The following is a 21,549-nucleotide window of genomic DNA, read 5'->3' on the forward strand; positions in this document are numbered from 1 at the left end:
GCCCATACCCCCAAGCAGCATTCTCGTTGTGGTCCTTCATTTTTACGTCTGACATTAGCCATAACCTTTTTTTTTAAATAAACTTATATTTATTATATACTTATATGGACTTCCAGAAAGCCGTGTTCTCTCTTTGGTAGTTTGTTGTCCTATTAACATTTTCTTCTGCCCTCTACAGCATGGGGCAGGTGTTTGCCATTCCACTTCCAGCCATTGGCTAACGTCTCTGTGAGTGACCGCTTTCTGTTCTATAATAAGGACAACAACCGCACGCAAAGTAGTTACCTTCAGTGGCTGAGACGACAATGGCAATTTTAACTTTTTCAGACCTAAAGCATAAGGGGGCAGATTTATGAAGGCCTTGCGCCGCCGGTGCGTCACTTTTTCCCATGTTAAAAATGACGCATCGGCGGCGCAAGGCCTTCATAAATCTGCCCCAAGGAATTTAGAAGCTATCTGAACTTATTTAGTCAATATTTTCTATATGTCTTTGTTCCAGGGCCAACAAAGAAAACAACAAATGCCATATTAGCGTGGCGACCTCTGTTCCTTAACCACGATGCTTGCATGGCGCTCTCTCTTGTACAATCCGACGCAAAATCCGGCACACCAGCTAGTGTACTTAGGTGCCTTATTCTTATTTTTCCAAAGGGATTTAGCATGAATGAGTACTGAAAAAAGCATTTCTTAAGCCAAACGTAAATGGGTCATTTGGAAGCGAATAAAGGAATTACATGGCAAACAAGATTAATAAAAGGCCCAGCCAACAAAAATAACCTTAATGTTAACAGAGTTAATGGTTACCAAAAAGGAAGGTTTCAAATGAAAGAACAAATGGTAAACTAGAGCGGGACATTCCAGAAAGGAGACTGGGGCTGATATAGGGGTAACTGAGAGAGGAAGGTGTTCGAGAAGATACTAAAGTATCAACATGTTGCACATAAAATGGTTGTGTAGGTAAGTCCGGTTCAGATCCTGAAGATGCAGCAGTGGTTTCTGAAGGATGAAGAGAGATTTAAAAAAAAGCAGGCGGGTGTAATAGTCCAGCAATATTCTTACTGTGTACGTATTAACAATCGTAGACCTCTCTCAGGCTTTTTTTTTCTCCTAAAGAATGACTGCTCACATCCTCGTGGCCCCAGCCAGCCATTATGATCTCAAATTTCATGACTGCTGGAACTAATGGTTGCAATAGATGCACAAACCTATTCCTGTTGTTACTTGTGTATGCGGATATGTATTTGCAATATGCTGTTCATAAAAGATTGTGAAATAATCTCTTTTCTTTCTCTTCTATGCACCTCGAATAAAACAGTTGCCAAGGCCAAAGCAAAGTAAGTATGTTTTTAATATGTGTAGACTAAAAATGATGGATTGGTACATACATTTGGGTGACAGAGCAGATTGCATTGCATGTCGTTTGCAGTAATGTTTTTTCATCTTGCAGCAGTAGAACTGTGACCCACTGTGTTTCTGTATAGACTCTTGCGCCCTTTCCAGACAGCTGTGGGCAGTGAAGTCGGGGCTTAATGGGTTCAGGCTGTGACAATAAGAGATTTTTACCAGTATTGGCCTGGGGTTTATCCTTACGACTGAGCCAATACTGTGCACCAGTTTAGCACCTGACCCTCACAGGCGCAAAGTTGATCAGTCCAGGGCTTACGCACCGAGGTAGGAGATGGGGATTAGGAACTCCATAAACTACAATTATCAGTTAATAATTTAATATTCAGCTAACGATTTTTCTTTTAAAAATCTTTGACTTAATTCAAATAATTGTACATAATTCCAAAAACAATAAATATACAGATTAATACTCAAATCTTTCTGTAACTAATGGGGAGTCACCTTATGCCACTCCCTTGTACCTGCGGTACAGTGCACTGTTCAACGTGCTGTGCACCACATGTTTCACAAGAGCCCGAGGAGTGCGGATCCTACCCTAGCTCTGCTAACTAGTGCGCATGCAGTGTATTTGGCGATGGTGTGAGGTGTGCAGAGGTAGCCCTAGCATTAATTCAGGCTGCAATGGAGTTATTGTACTTGTGGCTTTCAGATCTTGCGCTTTTGGTTTTCCCTTGGGCCCAAACAAGCTAGGTACCTATGCTTTGTGGGCTTGATGAGTACTTAGTTGTGGATGCAATCTTCTTAGTCAATGTGGCTTTCTTCCGGTACTCCTAATTCTTTTTGTGAGGACTTTGGACAGCAATCTGCCTTCCTTAGCACTGCATGGCTTCTTAGTGCTTAGTTCTGCAACAAAACTCTGTAGGACAGACATTTCTTAGTGTCCTCCATCTACACAGATCTGCTCACATTGTGGGGTAACTTCGATATTTCTGTATCTCAACCTCACAGAACAGATCATTTGTTGATGCGATAGTGGGCGTCTTTGGGTTGTCGTGCCTTCGTTCCTTCACAGCCCTGTCTTTGTGAGCGATGTCTTCCTCATTTTGGATCACTTCCAGTTCTGCTCAGGAGCAGTCAGTCGGTTGTCTCCCTCAAAGCGTGAGGTGGGTATCCCTTCTTGGCAATCTTGTCGAAGTTTCCCAAGCTTTAGTCCCAAACTTGCAAGGGTATTTAGTGGTGGAATTCCTGGAGCAGAAGAGCGTTTCTTAGTCACCACCGGTGTGGAGGTCTCGATGTCTGGTGAAGAAATCTTGGCACACCGTCTATAAGTTTCAACCACATTTTTATACAGAGGCTGCAGATACTGATTATGTATTCCAACAGTTACTTCTGAGACAAATTCGGAGCAGTTGTCTCTTTTGCTTATTCTGCAAAGATTGGTCCAGCCAAGGTCTTTATCACTTTGAAGTGTGAGCAGTACAGTGGGGTGGATCTTAGAATCTCCTGTCAGGAAAGAGAGAAAACAAATGTATAAAAGAAAGGGAGGTTGCCCCACTTAATTACTTCTTAACATGTGGGGAATAACAATTCAAGTGAATAATGAGACAGGTAAGGCCAGAGGACACTCCCTTAGCTTCAAAGAGGTCTTCTGTCCCCTCTTTCCAACACCCACAAGCCTGGCCCTCTACAAAAGATCGCTTTAATGTCGTGGAGGAGCCCTGCAATTCACTTCACCTGTGTTGTTGGTAGAGGCCAGTAGCCAACTCTCCCTGGCTCCTGCCCCCATGATCAGCTCTCTCTAACCATGGGAGCTGACGATAGTTATGCCTGGTGTGCCCCTCCAGACCTCAGATCGTCATCTAGTGCTTCAGTCCTGGTAAAAAAAAACTACCATCAGCTCACATGCATGATCATCCTGCTGAGTCGTAGGTCAAAAAGCTACAACTTGATGTTATCTGAAAAGGTGGGCAAAGAGTTGGCCGAAATATACTGTTACTGTTATATGGCTGGGAGCTACAGATTTAAATATGAGGTGAGAGTTCATGCATGGGATGTACTGGAGTAAAGTGAAAGGCAAAGTAGAGACAAGACTGTCAGAGAATATGTGACTGGCAAAAGTGGGAACTGTCTATGGTGATGAAGAGAAAAGTTAATAACAAGCATTTACAATGCAACGGTTTCGCCTTTGGAAAAGTTTGAGCTATTGGCATTGTAAATGACAACATTTTTATTTATGTGTTGGTTTTGAAAACAGATAAATAAATGGCATTGTCATTTACATTGCCAATAGCTCTAACTTTTCCAAAGGCGAAACCGTTGCATTGTAAATGCTTGTTTCTCTTTGATCTCTCTTGACTGTATGTTTTCCATTTGGAATGGAGACAGTTTTTTTGCAGGTTCTTGTGTGACATCTCTGCTTCGCTTCTGCGGCCACGGGAATGCTTCATCGCTCTTCAGCAGCCATACCTGTCACTAATTATTCTCTTCAGCGGGGTCGTAGAACGTGGCGGTCCGCCGTCCGCTAAAGGGCTCGTCTCTGTCTTAGTGATTGATTGCCGTAGCGCTGTGCAGAGGGCATGTCAGTTATGGTTATAAACTGAGCACCGCTGCCTGCCTTATTAGCTGTCACAGTGAGGGCCCGGGTCGGCCTGGAGCGAGACAACCTGTGGGGTAAGACTTGTGGGGTTAATAACCCTGCGTGAGGCAGACGGCCCGGGCCAACTCGATGAGTTTATTCCGCCCGTAATTATTTGAGGGCGTTTCTGTCTGCATTAGTCTGCTGGACTAGTTTCTTTGTTGCCTCGGTGCAGGGCCCGTTGATTTACCTCAGGTTTAAGAGCCAGTGCTCTTGCTTTCATTAGAGCAGTACTTGCCTTGGCAAAGAATCCTGCTCAGGGCTTAGATTATTCCGCTAGTGCTTCCCAGCCCTCTGAACCCTTCTTTACCTGGTGGGTAGCCACACCCCTACCCCCTCCAGTTACCTCCTGCAGCCACCTAGCGTTCTGCCATACTTATCTTATGGAGGATTTTGGGCCACTGCCCCTCCCCTCAAGAACCTTTCGCAAACGTTCCTACCCTGAAGTGGTGGATCTGGGCACCTTCGATAGGCTTAAGAGGGCATTTGTGGGGCCAATTCACCTTGTCCACCTCTGGAAACACTGACGGATTCCCCGCCTGCAGATATCTTGTAAGTAGAGGCTTCCCCCTCCCTCTAATGACTCCCCTGCGGGATCCGAGAGAGAGTCAGACCATAACCGGCAATGGCACCCTTCACCCGCTTTACCTTTTGATTCACACCCTGCGGGAGACAGCCCTCAGAACACCCAGTTAGGGCTTTTAGAGCCCAAGGAACTCTTACACTGCAGCACCTTGAAGTGAGTTCCTTGTGAAAAGGTGGCCAAGTATTTGACGAGTAGGCTACGTTAGCCTCTGGACCAGGAAGCCCGTTCACAGCTGAGGGTTCAATGCCCCTGCCCCTCACTAGAGGGCCTAGTGAGGATTACACCTGAAATCAATGCCCAAATGGTGACCTTCTTAACCTCAAACATCAAGGACTCGAAGAAGGGAACCGACCACTCTTGGCAGTCATACCAAGATAAGCTCTTGGACATCACAGGCCCTTTCGTCAAGATCTATAGCGAAGGACGATAAAGCGTCTGGAGCCTTGATTCCACCCACTGTCCTGTCTAGTTGAACGCAAAGGGTGATTATCTTTCTTGCTAACGCCATCTGCACCATTTCTACTGAAAGGCGCAGGTCACTGCTTATTAAACTGGGCCCTAAGTTAGAGGAGCTAGCCACCTTTGAAACGGGTCAGGTGGCACAAGGTGGGCTCTTTGGAGATCCATTCAACAAGGAGCTTAGCAAATTTGTGTCCACGTTGAATTCCCTGGATAAGGCCCAGTCAACAGTGAAGCACATGTTTGACGCACATTTTTTCTCCAGGGCCGGCTATTGTAGGGGATGTTCAGCTGGCTGTTCCTCTCAGTCCTCCTCCAGCACAGGCCAACCTTCCCAGAGAGGGCTGTGGCAAGACCCTTCACGTTTTGGAGGATTCTACCCTACCAGGGCACGATCACACCACAGAGGACAGCACAACAGTCCCTGTTTCATTGTCTCATGCAATTGTTTGGACGGTCGGCTGGCACAATTCCTAGACAATTGGCTGACTCTTAAAACTGACACTTAGGTGCTGCAGACGGTGCAGGGGTTTCATATAGAGTTCTAGGGGTCTCCAATCCAGAGGGCCCGCCCCGTCCTCTACTTTTTTCAGGCCAGAAAGCTGTGTTTATCCACCATGAGGTACACAAGCTGTTAGTCAAGGAGGCAATTTGTTGTCCCCCTACACCCCTCAGGGTTTGCAATCAATCTGTTCTTGGTGCAAAAGCAGGACAGGGATCCATGCCCGATGATAACCCTTTGACAGTTCAACAATTGGTTGGTTTACCGCCACTTCAAAATGGAGGGGATCCACCTGTTCCATGACCTCCTTCGCCCCAACGATTGGATAGTCCGGTTGGGCCTCAAGGATGTATATCTCACAGTCCCAACCTTTCCCCCACCATTGTTTTTTTTCAATTCCAATGGCGGCACCAAACTTTCGAGTTCACTTCGCTTCCTTTTGGTCTGTCATCGGACCTTGGGGTTTCACCAAGATTCTGCAACCTGTAGTAGAGTGCTTGTGGGAAATGGGCATGTGGATGGTCATGTAACTGGACAACAAGTTCTTCATGGACCATTGCCTGAGGACCCTCTCTCGCCAGCTGCTCTCAGCCATGGAACTTCTTCAATCCCTGGGGTTCGTGATCAACCAGGCCAAGTCCAGTCTAGTGCCCGTTCACTCGATCACCTTTTTGAGCTTTGTGATGAACTTGATGGAGGCCACGCTGAGTCTGCATTCCAGGAAAATAGTGAAGATCAGACACAAGGTATGGCAGATGATTGTGAAGCCACAGGCTTCCCTGTTGAACATTGCCAGGGTGGTGGGCCTCCTATCATCTTCAATCCAGGCCATTTTCCAAGGCCCCTTCCACTTTCTGGCGCTGTAAAAACTCAAGGCCTCCCATCTCCGACATGGACTGAAATACGCCCAACGAGTGGCCCTGCCCAAAGAGGCCAGGGAGGAGCTCACCTGGTGGCTCTCCCACATGGAGGCATGGAACTGGTCCTTGATTTTTGGCTCTCAACCAGACCTCATAATTGAGTCAGATGCCAGTGGTTTGGACTGGGGGCCTGTTGTGGAGAGTTCACCACCAGCGGTGGATAGTCCTTCATCGCTCCATATCAATTGCCTGAAGTTGATGGCGGGGTTCTTTGCTGTCTAGTGTTAGACCAAGGATTGGGTGCAATCTTGCATTCTCCTAGAAATAGACAATGTGGCAGCGGTTCGCTATATCAGCCATTGGGGGGCACATGGTCCAAGTCCCTGGCAGATCTAGCAAAAAACCTCACGTTCACTATTGACCTATTTGCGTTGTGCCTTGATCACCAAGTTCCCTGGTACTTCAGCTGGAGGACGGACCTAGGGGCAGTGACCACCGACGCATTCCTCCAAGATTGGGCGACAGAACAGGGCTATGCATTTCCCCATTCGCCATGTTCACGAGGATTACGACTCGGGTGCTCGTCAGAACGCGGATTTGGTAGTAATCACTCCGGTATGGAAGTCACAAGTGTGGTTTCCAATGCTGATATAACTTTCCTGGGCTTCTCGATTCCATCTATCCCCATTGCCTCATATCCTGAGCGATCCAGACGGCAATCCTCACCCTCTGGTGAGGAACATAAGTCTCCTGCTTATGGCGTGCAGGATTACCGGACTAGATGGCAAGTCCCGGGCCTTTCGAGAGGTGCAGCGGATCTCCTCTCCTGTGCCTGGGCAGATGGTACAGTTAAGCGATACCACTCGGCCTGGTCTTGCGGGTTGGGTTGGTGTCTGCGGCGGGGTTTGGATCCCGTGGGGGCAGACGTTGTCCTCATCCTCAACTTCATAGCCTCCCTGGCATCAGAGGGTATGGCTTATCGTTCAGTCAATACCTTTCACTCGGCGATCTAGAAGGGTACGTGACAGTTGCGGGATTCCGTATTGGACAACACCTGTTCATCATGACGTTGTTCTGCTGGATTTGGCTTTCCCTTTCCCCAGAACCTAGGTATTCTGTCCTTTGGGATGTTATTAAAGTCTTGAATTTATTGTCGGGATGGCCAAGCAATAAGTCTTTTTCTCGCAAGCAATTGATAGCCAATTTGGCCATGCTCCTGTGTCTGATCTCTTGCAGAAGACTATCAGATGTCAGGGCCCTGGACATTACGAGACGATCCTTCACTCTGGATGGAGTCACTTTGCCTGGGACTTGTAGGATGAAAAGCCAGCCTCGGTGGATTTCTCACCCAGCTTTTCCAGGGACGCCCAGGCCATGCGTAGAGAAGAGCATACAGGTCCATGAGGCCATGATGTCAGAGCTGAGGCTGCACAGGGAGAAACAGCTGCTAATTTCTCAGAGGAAGGCCCTTTAATTTGGTATCTTTCCCGATCATAGCGAGATGGGTTTGGTGGATTATGCAGGAGGCTGGCATTGACACCATGGTTTTTGGTGCACATTCTTCGCTAGGCGTATTGGCCTCAAAAGCCATTGTGTTAGGAGCTCGCTTGGAGGATATCTTGACTACAGCAGACTGGTCGTCGGACACAACCTATAAGAGGTTCTACTTTAAGCCAGTTTCCTCCAATGCAGCTCTTGTGGTGCATAAGCTTTGAACTTGCCCAATCCTCGTCTCTGTGTCTTGACATAGAATGAAAAATGTCTTAGCTTTCGTAACAGAAACTTTCAATTCTATTAAGGACACGGAGGTGAGTATTAGCACGCCCACAAATGAAGTCATGGCTCACCTGGGCTATTGGCTCTATGTTTTGGCATAAGTAAATCCTTTTCCTGGTCTTGTTGATAATCTATTGCATAATTGTGTTTGCTCTCTGCTGATTCGCCACAGAGTTGTTTCCAGGTTTCACAATGGTTCTCTGACTTACAGGGTCTAGTCTTCTAAGCAGGAGTAAGAATCTTCCATGGTCAGCTTTGTCGCAGGAGGATAGAGGAGGTTCAACGAATGTATGACCTTACAACACAAACATTTACAATGTATGCCTTTACAACACAGTTTTTACATCGCAACATCAATTATAATGCATGATTTTACATTGCATGTCATCACAACACATTTTTAGAAACTACATTTACAACGCGTTCCATTACATCGCATTATACCATTACAACGCATACAATTACATTGCATTTAAGGTAAGTGTTGGATAGTGTAGGGGTAAAAATTACTATTCCCACTCCAGTGAGTGTAACAGTAGGGTAATTGTTGGATAGTGTAGGGGTAAAAATTACTATTCCTCCTCCAGTGAGTGCAACAGTAGGGTAAGTGTTGGATAGTGTAAGGGTAAAAACTATGCATTGTAATGTTATGCGTTGTAATGGTATGCGTGGTAGTGACATGCATTGTAGTGACATACGTTGTAGTGCCATGCAATGTAATGGCTTTGTTGTAATGGCATGCGATGTAAAGGATGTTGCGTTGTAAAGGTTGTTTCCCGGTTCACTGAGGGACAAAACAGGTTACATAGTCTGGAGGATCCTGATTGGATGGACTTATTTTGTTTAGAACTTCATGATTTCCTTAGGATCATAGGAAACGAAGTCCAATGTTGTGTGGTCAGTTAACATGGCTGCTGTTAGAAATAAAGAAGAAAGAAATTTCTAATCCTCACCTCTGCGTCCTTAATAGAGTTGAAACTTTCCGTTACGAAAGCTAGGAACTTTTTCTTTCGTAAATTAAAATGAGATATGTTACATAGTTTACAGACATTAGTCAGACTTTCAACTCAAACTGTCATAGGTAAGTAGGGCTCAAAATGCATATATTACATATGTACATCATATTACTGTTTCTTTATCTTGAGTTTCCAATCTCAAGATCCTTTGGGTAGCTGGCTGTGCAGGAGCAGCTTTATTGTTCTTTGACAAAGTTAAAGAAAAGAACACATTGCTTTGTTTGAATGTGTGATTTAGTGTGCAGACCAGCTCTTGCACTACAGCTCTTGGTCTGCATACCCTGATGTTATTACAGCTTGTAAATGCTAATGTTGACCTTCCAGCATTTGCTGCTGACAAGGTCATATGAGAGGTCACCCAGGAATGTAGGCTGGCCCAGCCATCAAAGGAGCCTTGCAGCTACGGCCCTATATATATGCCTTTCAGTTTCTCTATCCTAGTTTCTTGAGAAGCAGCATTTGTTTGAAAATGTAATTCGTTATGAACACTGTTTAGTATTTCTTCAATAAAAATAACAACCTTTACGCGACTCATTACTGTTTTTTTTATTTTCACAGAAATGGAACCTGGTAGTTAGATAATAGCTGCAGATCAACAGGCAGCTACTAAAGTGCATTGGTATTAAAACCACATGCTCCTTCTCTTTGCTAAAGTGCACTTTAAAAAGTTTGCAACAGCGAAGCAGACATCACAGACATTAAGTTGCAGGAGAAAATACAGGGCCACTTTGCAGTTAGAGAATTTATATCTGCGCAAAAGTGGTAATAAAAATGTCCTAGTAAATGGAATATAAAATTGACAAAAGAAAACAAAATGTAAAATGGTTTGGCTCGAATGTTCATCACAACGGCAAATAGTAATAGATTCAGGCAAATACTGGCCCAAAGGGAAACATATCAACCAGCAAAATTACCCCAACCTAAATCTAGTCAGCAAATTCTTTTCGTAAACATTAGTTACATATAAAAGATACGGAGCAATTGAGGGAGGTACTTGAATAAGACAGTAATCTCTGAAAGTGGGTTTGGATACTTCTGACAATTCCCTAGAGGATTCTTTGTGCTTTCCGAAGTTATCCATAACCCACTGTCAGTCCCCTTTGCTAATTGATTCTGGGTGCTCAAAGAGTGAAGCACAACCTAGTTTCGTAAAGCAGGTTTTAATATATTGAAGCCAGGGAATAGAAAGGCCATGGGTACAACTTAGACAGGCTCTAATAATTGCCCGATTAAACTCAGCTTCTTCATTTGCCCAAATAGAATACCAGGTGGCTAGGGGGGCTGCATTAATAGTATATTGGACATCAAAGCCTAACTCCAAATAGTGGGAAAAGTGCGGCGATAAGGGGAGGTTTTGGGGGGGCTCTTAAAACTCTACGACAAAATCTTTTCTCCTCAATCAGCATAGCGAGAGGAAAGGGGGGGCCGCTTGCCTCCCCCCCACACATATGGCGGGGCGCCGGCCCCCCCTTCCTCTTGACCTCAATCGTGGTGGGGTATGCCCCCGCCGCATCATAATGACGCGGCGAGCGCGCCCACCACTGATTGATGCCGGCTCCCCAGTTGACCCGGAAGCAAAAGAATTGCTTCCGGGTCAAAGGGTGGGAGCCAAGGGGGCGGACCAGTTGCGACTGGTCTGCCGCAAAGGGGTTAAAAGGCCGAGGGAGCGCGGGAGGCGATCTTTGGTTCCCGCGCTCCCTGGTTCCCGCGCTCCCCAGGCCTACCCTTTGCCCCCAAGCCTCTCGAGGCTGTGTGGCAGAGCTCAGGCAGAGGTTTGATCATCAGGCTGGGCCATCTGGAAGGCCCAAGCGAACAATAGTGCCACCGCAGCCCAGGGGGGAATTGGATCCACTACCCAAGCGGGCTAGGGCCAAGAAGGGTAATGGTCGGGTCCCAAAGCAACAGGGGGAAGGTGGTCCTTCTGGGGGGGACCCTGAAGGGGGGCTTGTGCCACCGGTGATCCCTATACCTGCTCCTCAAATCCCAGCAATTATACCTGTAACACCGGCACCTGCCGCGCCGGTGCCAACACCTAGCACAATGCCTCTGATGGTCCCAGCGGTAGTACCGGTGGTACCCACGTTTACCCCTGCACCTATCCCGGTCCCAAACACAACAGCACCCATCCCGGTATCAGCACCTTCAGGTTGGTCAGGTCCCTCCGGAGCTAGCAGCACAGATAGCGGCAGTTCTCCCTTGGCTACGGATAGGGGGGATGTTACCATCTTCAGTAGGCGCAAAAGAGGTGGGGGAGGATCCTTTGGCGGAGGCGAATAAGATGGTGGCAAGGATCATGACTGACTCAGGTACGCCTATTCCTCCACAAACAGCATGTCCAGGCAGCAACTCCGGAAAGAACAAGATGGTAGAACCAACGCGAGCCGGGGAAAGTGGTAAAGAGGTGGCATTACCAGTGCTAGGCGAAGGTACAATACCCTCCAGGAGGGAACACTTAGCTCAACTCAACTCAGTAACTCAAGAAGTGAAGGATTTAATTCGGGTGGGCAAATATGGCAATATGTTTTCTTTGCTCGTTCATAACAGGGAAATGGAGTATGCTAGGAAGCAGGAAGATTGGATGTTGCCTAGCGAATGGGGGGTAGAAATGGCAAGATTCAGGGTGGAAGAGACATTGATCAACTGGATTAGAGCCTTTTTTGTGTTTATGGCGATTACAGCCGAGCGTTCCCCTAACTTACAGGCAGAGATGGCATGTTACCAGAGTAGGATCACGACTTTCCATGATAAATATGGGGGGGGAAGAATAGAAGGACTATGACATGAGTTTTAGGAAAGCTAAAGAATTTAACGCCTCACTTTCCTGGGATCAGGTTGATTCCATTTCATGGTATGGCCAGTTTACAGCAGGGCAACCTGGTAGTGCTGGGCCAAGTTGGAACAGAAGCTACCCCCCCAAATCCCAACAGCCCTTTCGGCCAGCACAAGGCGGTGGCCCGTCCTCTAAGGCAGGGAGCAGTGGGGGGCGAAAAGGAGTGTGCTGGGATTTTAACAAGCGATCTTGCACCAGGGCACAAGGCACTTGCAAGTTCAGACCCGCATGTTCCATTTGTAACCAACCTTTCCACCCAGAAACAACACGCCGCAATAAGGGTAACGCCTCTGGAAACAGGGGAAGAAAGAAACAGGACTAGGGAGAGAGTATGGCTGGTGTCGCATTCACCCATTGATGTTCTGGCTATGACTCCTTGGCTGAACAGGTACCCAGACCATGCCTCTGCGAGGATGTTACAAGAAGGTTTTTTGCAGGGCTTTGGGATCCCAGCGGTGGGATACACCGAAACGGCAGAGCGTACGAACCAATTATCTGTTAGGAACAACCCAGATGTGGCAGCGACAAAAATTGCAAAGGAGCTACGCCTAGCGCGTCCTTTTGACCACATCCCTGTGCACAACTTTGTTTGCTCACCCCTCGGTGTGGTGCCAAAGAAGGAGGAGGGTGAGTTCAGGCTGATCCATAATCTGTCTGTGCCTAGGGGCGCGTTACTAAATGACGCCATCAACGAAGACATTTGTAGCGTTAAGTATGCATCCTTTGACCAGGCAGTGGATATGTTGAGGACTTTGGGACCTGGGGCCTTGTTGGGAAAGTCAGATATTGAGTCTGCTTTCTGGCTACTGCCAGCTCATCCCCTGGATCAGCATCTGCTAGGTTTCTCATTTCAAGGCAAATTCTATATGTATAAGTGTATGCCCATGGATTGTTCTGTTTCCTGCGCCATATTTGAGAAATTCAGTTCTTTTTTGGAATGGGTTTTTAGGCAAACGACTGGACACCACCACGTCATGCATTACCTGGATGACTTTCTCTTTCTCGGGTCGGCGGGCTCGCAGGAGTGTGCGTGGGCATTGCAGGAATTTTGCGTGCTCATGTGGGCTTTTGGGGTCCCGCTGGCGCCGGGAAAGACGGTGGGTCGTGCAACCACATTGGAATTCCTAGGCATTGAATTGGATTCAGTGGACGGTTGTTTTAGGTTACCTAAAGACAAAATCATGAAATTTAGAGCAGCTCTCCAGCAATGTTTGGCCACAGACAAAGTGACACTACATCAGCTACAGCAGACTGTGGGCCAGTTGAACTTCGCACTGAGAGTGATACCCATGGCACTCCCATTCCTCCACTCAATTTCACAGACCATGACGGGTCTGTGGGAGAAGCACCATCGCACGAGACTGCCGGCCGAGGTCCGCCAGGACATGCGGATTTGGATCGCATTTCTGGAAGGCTTCAACGGCAGAGTGGTGTGGTCCGGTCCCCCCACTACGTCTGTAGAGTTAGGTGTATGGACTGACGCTGTGGGCAGTGTGGGATTTGGCGCCATACTGGGAAACAAGTGGGTGGCACAACAGTGGCCGGTTTGGTGGGAGGAGAGTTGCCTGACAACTAATATAGGTTTCCTGGAACTATTTCCAATCTGGGTGGCATTGATAGTTTGGCCTAATCAGTTGTGTAATCAATCTGTGATTTTCTGGACTGATAACATGACGGTAGTTGAATGTATCGACCAGCAGGTGGCATGGTGTAAAATGATACTTCGCCTAAGTAGTGCTGGTGTGCATGAAACTCAACCTACAGTTTAGGGCCAAACATGTTCCAGGGGTGTTAAATAATGCAGCTGATGCACTCTCTCGCTTTAAGATGCAAGTATTCAGGGAACATCTACCATCCGCAGAGGCGACGCCTACACACTTCCCAGCAACACTCTTGCAGATTGGTGCCCCCAGTTACAGAACCTCGTGGCAGCTAGCCTACCGCCCAGGACCAGAACCGCTTACGAAGGGGTGTTTTTGTCTTACTCCACCTTTTTGGGACAGGGTTGGGTGGAGAGATGGGATCAGGCAGGGAATTTCACTCAGTACCTAGATGCATTACCAAGGGAGAGGACTCCGCAGCAGCTGTTTCTTTCTTTGCACAAATTAGGGGTACCAAAGGTCCCACGAATAGTTTCATCGTGAGGAAGGCGCTAAAGGGGTGGCGGCGCCTCCAAGCAACCGCCACGGACACGAGACAACCGATAGGTTTAGAACGACTGGCATCATTATTAAATGCCATGTGTGGCATCTGTATTTCACCAGGACAGGTAATATTGTTCAGAGCCGCCTTTACACTAGCCTTTTATGGGGCATTCTGGGTAGCGGAACTAGTGGCTACCAATAAGCAGGACCTGCTAGGTGGACTCCAGCTTGAACACACAAGGATATTAGGTGATACACTGTTAATTACCATCAGCAAATCTAAAACTGATCAGGAAGCCCGTGGTGAGGGTCTGGTACTCCATCGGGCGCGGACTAATCCATGCTGCCCAGTGATGCATGTGGAGGCCTTCCCCAACCAGAGAGTAGGTGCAGTAGGGGGGGCATTATTAATGCATGCAGACGGTACCCCACTTACCAGGTTTCAATTCCAAAAGGTGTTGGCTATGACAATTGACAGGGCTGGTTTAAATCCGAAAGATTTTTGGACACATTCGTTCTGAATAGGGGCTGCCACTGAAGCAACTGCCAGAGGTTTAGACAATAACAGTGTGAAAAGAATTGGGAGATGGTCTTCCAACTAGAATTGCTTCCGGGTCAAAGGGGGGGAGCCAAGGTGGCGGACTAGTTGCGACTGGTCTGCCGCAAAGGGGTTAAAAGTTTGGGGAAGCGCAGGAGGCATCCTCTTGTTCCCGCTCTCCCCAGGCTTGCCCTTTGCCCTCCTGCCTCTCGAGGCTGCCAACACTTTCCCCACCCACCATCCCCTAAAGCAGATTCTGGTGCTTGTATAATAATACTGTTGTATTGTTTTATGCTCTTTTTTCACAGTAACTGTGTTCTGGCATGAATTTTTTCCTTAGGCCTTTTTTCCCATTTGCAGGTCAACAATTGTCGTATTTATTGATATTCCTTGGTCAGGCGGTAAGGTCCTGATCGGTGAGCAGTCAATTTAAGGTCCTTAGGGGGCGGCGCCATTCTTGAATGGGGTCGCCCAGGGGGAGGGATAAGTGGTCTCTCCTAGAACTCCAGGGGCAGTACATCCGCTTGGTTGGATGGGTGCGGGGGAGGGGGGAGTCACGCTTTCTTTAGGCTGGTTAGCCACCCCGCACGTGCACTATGACATCATTAAACGGCGCAGAGTGCAAGGGACCCCCTTTGGTTAATGGAGTTCATGGAGCGTACGGGGGTAACCGGGAGGGGGGGAAGTACCCTCTCGGTAAAGGGGCCCTCTGCGCATGCGCACTCATACGTGAGGGCATGGCTGTTTGATAAGGATCTGACACCAGTTAGCGACCTTGCCGTAGGCCCAAAAATAGGATATGCAGAAAATTTATTAATGCGTGATTATGATCCAAAATAATAGATTTGGTTAGGAAATATTTTGTATTAGAAATTTGTTACGGTCAGCCCTTTGATACCTGTCTATATGGATTGTAATTTAATGTCAATAGCTTTTTCTGCATAAATGATTGTGTAAATATTGTTTATTTCAATTTTTTTAATTTGTTTTCATGTTTTAATGAATATGGCCGGGGGGTCATGAGACCCCCCTCCTTCCAAAGAAACTCCTCTCATGTCCAATTTCTAAATAATTGTGGGGGTGCACAAGACAGGGGAGGGGGATGGTTGGTAGTCTTGACCATATACATCCCTGCATTCCCAAATACCCATCCTATATGTTAAAATTGGTATACATTTGCGATTATAAATCTCTAAAATTGGGGCAATGGGCTTTTTACCTATGGTCATTGCAAGAGAGAATGTGGTTCCACCAGCATGCGTGTATTGTGTTATTCTATTTTTTATGCAAGTGTTCCACGTGCAACCTTCATCGAATTCCAAGCCTAGATAAGGAAAGTAACTAACCCTCTCCAACTTTTTGCCCTCTACGTCCAAGCTGCAGGATTTAGTATTTATGGGGCCACATATCATTGTAAAAAGAAAATTCTGGTTGTTTGACTCCAAACCCAGTTCCTTCATAAAGCTGTCAATGAGTTTTTGTAAGCCATTCTCAGTCCATGCCAAAAGGACTGCGTCGTCCGCATAAAGCAGCACTGGCGCAGCTCTTCTCTACACTTGCAGGACATCAGCCCCAGCCAAAACTAAAATGTTGTTCAAATCATTGGCATAAAGGAGAAATTGGATTGGGGCAAGGACGCAACCTTGGCGAACCCCGAGCTTAATGCTAAACAACTCTGAACATTCTCCAGCATTACCATACCTCACTGAGGCAGAAAGATCATGGTAGAGGAGCCTCAGAAAGGTGACCAGACCCGCGTCAACTCCCAAGTTTACCAAGGTTTCCCACAGCTTAGAGCGCGAGACATAGTCAAACGCACTGGTCAGATCCATAAATGCCAGATGAGTGGAAGCGCCCTTCAAATATTTATATTTAGCCAAAATAAGATGGCGATTGAGGCACTGTTCGATTGTGCCTAGCCCCTTCCTAGACCCATACTGACTGGGGCCAAGATATGGTTGGTGTTAATCCAGTCCAATAGGCGCTCTAGCACAACTCTCCCAATTACTTTGACGGAGGAGTCCAAAAGGGAAATTGGACAATATAATTTGGGATCGTGCACGTTTCCCTTTTTAAAGACAGGCACTATAACAAATGAATGCCGCGTCTTTGGCACTTCCTCACTACAAACTGAATTAAAAACTGCAGTGTTATGTTATGTTATCTGTAATTTGTAGAGTGCGCGGCTACTCCATAGAGTGTCCCAGCGCAAAGAAAAGACCACCATGAGCACTGGGGTCCATTATACTGGGTCTTCCTTGAATAGATCCAACGGAATTCCATCTGGCCCTGGAGCCTTCATACCTTTACTGCTGTCTATTGCTTTTCGGACTTCCCTTCATTAAATACAAGGTTTACTGAATTCAACTGTACAGGAGCATTAACCGCACTAAGTAAAACAGAGACCAGCATAATGCGTCACCCACTTCTCCGCTGATATATGGACGGTTACTTTATCGGCTGGTAGGATGGGAGATAAGACTGACCGTACTGCTTTCCAGAAAGCTTGGGGATCCTTAGAGCGACAAGCCCCCACTATTGATTCCAATTTCTCCTCCGTCAGAGCTAACTTTCTTTTTTTTAGTAGCAAGCTAATAGAATTTCCTGCTTTCCTTAATCACAGTCTGGTCTCTAGGATTTTGCTTTAAAGCTCTGCATAAGGTATTATTAGCTTCTCTGCATGCATTTTCAAACAATGAATGAGCTTGTTGACGTGACTGAGTATTGGGTCTAGAGAGTAGAGTTTTCATATTATCTAATAAAGTTAAAACACTGGATAAGATACAGGCTGGAACACGTGGTATGCAATTGCAGCTATGCACCAGGGCAGAACTAATATGTATCACCTGGAACATTATGCTGTTCATGTTCGCTGTACGCCATACCACCCTACGCCCGGCGTCCTTAGTAGATAATACCTGGGTAGGTGGAGGCTTGGGCTTTTGTCCGATATATGGTAGCACTATCTTTGCAGAGATAGGGCTATGATCGCTGTAGGGCTGAATGAGGACCTCACAGCCCTTAATATGGGGAACCCTGCTCCAGGTGAAAAATATATAGTCAATAGTGCTTCCTGCCCCTCGTCTTATAAAGGTAGGAATATGTTGGTCAGTAAAATTGGAAACCTTATTAATCATACCCCGTTCTAGCAAATAAGAAAATAAGACCCCCCCCCACCAGCATCCATCACGTTATGATCCTGCTCATGGGAAATTGGATGAAAGGTAGTTGGGGAAAAGGACGGAGGATGCCCCAATTTTGCATTAAAATCCCCCACCAGCAGCTTAAGGGGGCAATCCACACAAGCCTCTCACTCCACAAGTATGTCAATTAGCACAAATAGGCCTTGAAAGTCACCTTTGGGTTTAAAGTTATTATTATAAAAATTGACCAAATATAACTTATTTGTGTCTTTCCAAGTGAGGCAAAATGCCCGCGCCTCCCCCTGTTCCTGGAATAACTGTACAATCAAACCAGCAATTTCCACTTTGAACAGGCTGACAACCCCCCTTTAGCTCTTCCCGCTATAGATGGAGTAGCGGGCAAGCTGAAACACGTAAACCTATCAAATACTATGTCTTTGCTCTCCCAAGTTTCTTGCATTAAAACTATATAGTTGTAAACGTATCTAGGACCCTATTTAAATATTCCCGATTCATGCCCTTATGTGGTTATAACAAAACATACCCTTATAAAGGCATAAGAATCATACCCATATTTAGTCATAGCCAATGCAGTCCAAATACGGCAAGGCTACTCCCATAGACTCCTAGAAAGTACAACGCGTTCTTTAAACAAACCAAGCCTCCAGCAGCCCGGGAAATCCCCCTGCTTTTGTTTTGATTTGAACAAGAACTCCTGGAGTCCAGAAAGAACTGTAAGTTCTTAGTGACGTCTTATGTCCAACCTTACGTCAAACTCGCACCTTCTAGGTATAACTATACCAACGTTTGCCTTAAGCAAACACACGGTGGTTTGGAGCAGAGCGGCTATCTACTTGCCCGAAGACCAGCTGATGCGAGAGCCGAAGGAAGCCGACCCTCCCATTGGCGCACTGAGAGAGACGCTGTCTTTTCTCATGCCGAGAAATCCAGCTCCAGTGTTTCCAGTCACCCTTGCGGGTTGCTGGGAAATTGAGTCCTGAGAAAGAGATACAACACCTCCTTCATTCTATAACCAAGGTACGGAGCTGATTAGATCCTTAGAGAATTCTTGATTCAGATTCTTGGCAAAAACTAACTTAACTTAAACTGCAGCTCACTTATTCCTTCCCACGTACTAGGCTTAGGTTAGGTACACCGGGGTAGACGTATCTTAGAAGCACCAGTTGAGTACGTTTAGTCAATGATTTTATGTATGTATATATTTTATCCATTTTAAGTATCATATGGCTCAGAAACCATATCAATGCTTTTACTGTATTATTTCACAATACTACATTTACTGTACGCACTTTACTTTATAACAAGTATTGCAATTGTGGCAATTCACTTCTCTTGCACGAGAAAGAAGACTGCTCAATAAATTACACCTTTTATTGAAAACGCCTGTCTCTCTATTTCTCTGCACTCTGGTGAAACTAAGCATGCACGATTGACTGAGTGAAATAGCTGTATATTGTTTTCACACGACTCTGGAGATATACTCCTTATTCTGGAGGGAGCAAAGTTGTCATGTTTATGCGGTTGTCAGAAACTATAACCCTCTTGTCTATTCAGGAAAGTTAACTCCTTCCTGTTCACTCGAGAAAGTTTCTAGTGACCTCTGAGCTAGCTTTTACAACAAGGGGTGGTGATGGACAGAGTCTCTGAATTAAGCAGAATACTCTCACCCAGTCAAGAGATCAGGGCTAGATCCAACACCGTTTTTTAGCTCATTGCACCATCCCAGTTTCAGAACCTGGCTGTATGCAAATTAGTCTGTCCCTGGCCCAGTGCATCATGGGAACAGGGCAGACCAAAAATATTTACAACAAGGGGTGGTCCATCACCACCCCCTTTTTGAAATTATTTTGGCCACCATGAGTGTGGAAGGGTATGCTCAGACATGAGTCCCTTGCTCACTGCACCATCAGGATTCAAGCAAGCCGGGCCGAAGACGGCTGTAATGCCAGAAACCGGTCCCCGGAAGCTTGTTTCCTTTCCAGTGAAGAAATGGCTTGGTAGTTTGGTCTGCCCTGTTCCCATGATGCACTGGGCCAGGGACAGACTAATTTGCATATAGCCAGGTTCTGAACTGGGATGGTGCAGTGAGCTAAAAAACGGTGATGGATCAAGCCCTGATCTCTTGACTGGGTAGGAGTGTTCTGATTAATTCAGATACTCTGTCCATCACCACCCCCTTTTTGAAATTACTCTGAGCTAGCTGGCATTCATAATTAAGTCTAACATATTCAGTAGAGACCTAGATGACCTCAGTCCTACATCTAAACTATTGTTTATGTTATTCCAATGCGCAGAGCCTATTGGGAATATAGTGAGGTTCCTTAATTTTGATTCCATTTTACATTCAAATTCCATTTTGGGTTGCCTTTACACAGGCTGCATGATTCACGAAGTGTTTTTGCCCTTTGGACTGCAACGTGTTGAAAACCCCCTCGGTCCTTGTTTTGTAACTCATCTCAGACACCAGCTGGCCTAACCAATTCTTGTCTGGACCACCTAATCCCTGTATCAACTATCTGTTAGCCTTTAGCATTCTTCTCGTGCTGTATCTTATCTTTTGGCCTTCGCTATTCTCTCCCTGTGTTTTCCTATTCCACAACCTTTTCCTTTGAAGCACGCAAACATGTTCTGCCATTACTGATTGACCTATAGGTGCTGTCATAGATTGACTTATCGGGTTGGGCAAGAGCACGACTCAAGGGGGATGTTCTGGTTACATGATGCCTTCATCTGAATGTTTTCCTATTCGCTAATATTTGGCAGATCTTGTATGACCATATTAGGTATTTTGCAGGCTTGCAAAAGCTAGGACTGCCCCTTTCTTTTATGCTGAGTTTGTAACCCTAAGCATATAAAAGGCCCTGTGTTTTGTACTCTTTAGACCACCTCATTCAGTTGCTACGGCTTCTGTGTGACGTGGCCTCACTTATAAGTTTAATAAAGATGTCTTTTCATATTTCAGCTTCTGTGCCAAGTTCTTCTTTCTATTAGTAAGTATTCCCTGAGAATGAAGATTTAAATTTCATCAGAGAAGTGACTTTCTGAAGGAGTGATCTTGTCAGGAGACTGAAATTTACTAAGGAGAACAGGACGGGACTCTGCTACTTTGTGCACAAGGATTCTGGAGATTCTCTGTCTTTGCAGCCCGGTATATTTCTGATCGTCCTGATTTTGATCCTCCACATGATGTCACTCCTGACTGAGAACCTTTTGGCGTGAGTATTCTAAAAGAAAAAAAGGACCGTTAGGTCATTTAGAACTTGGCAGTTAGACTTTGAATAACGTTTTGATTGGTAAGAGTAAGGTAGTTTAGTACCGCTTACTGTAGCTTTGGAATCTTTGGAATTTGTGTTGGCCAACTTTGGATATGGATTTGATATGCAAATTGCAATTTGTGTGGACAGGCAATGAGGAGATTTTTCTCTATCTGGTTTTTGTTGAAATGGTGCACGTATGAAAATTACATTAAGCACTACTTTTGATTATAATACTTGCATATTCGGCAGTATTTTTGTCTTGTCTGTTCTCAAGCTCACATTGAAGAATGTGCTGTTTTTATATGAAGTAAATTAGCCGGCTCCCCTAAAAAGGGAATACTTAAATAGTTTTAAGTATACAAACATATTTCTTCCTTGGTGATTCTGCAATCCCCAGGGAATTAAAATATGACAAAATACAAACAAGGATCCTTT

The 21,549-nt window shown here is 46.0% G+C and overlaps 1 long non-coding RNA gene across 1 annotated transcript; it reads right to left on the bottom strand.

Annotated features, from left to right (window-relative positions):
* Positions 1–1,329: 1,329 nt before the first annotated feature.
* On the bottom strand, positions 1,330–3,139 carry LOC144798381 (uncharacterized). The gene is made up of 2 exons (XR_013603526.1): positions 3,082–3,139; positions 1,330–2,850 (listed from the first exon to the last, which is right to left on the bottom strand). It is a non-coding gene; the product is annotated as an uncharacterized LOC144798381 (long non-coding RNA).
* Between the last annotated feature and the right edge of the window lie 18,410 nt (positions 3,140–21,549).

The sequence above is a fragment of the Lissotriton helveticus genome, chromosome 12, assembly GCF_964261635.1.
Source record: "Lissotriton helveticus chromosome 12, aLisHel1.1, whole genome shotgun sequence".
In the NCBI taxonomy this organism is placed as follows: Eukaryota; Metazoa; Chordata; class Amphibia; order Caudata; family Salamandridae; genus Lissotriton; species Lissotriton helveticus.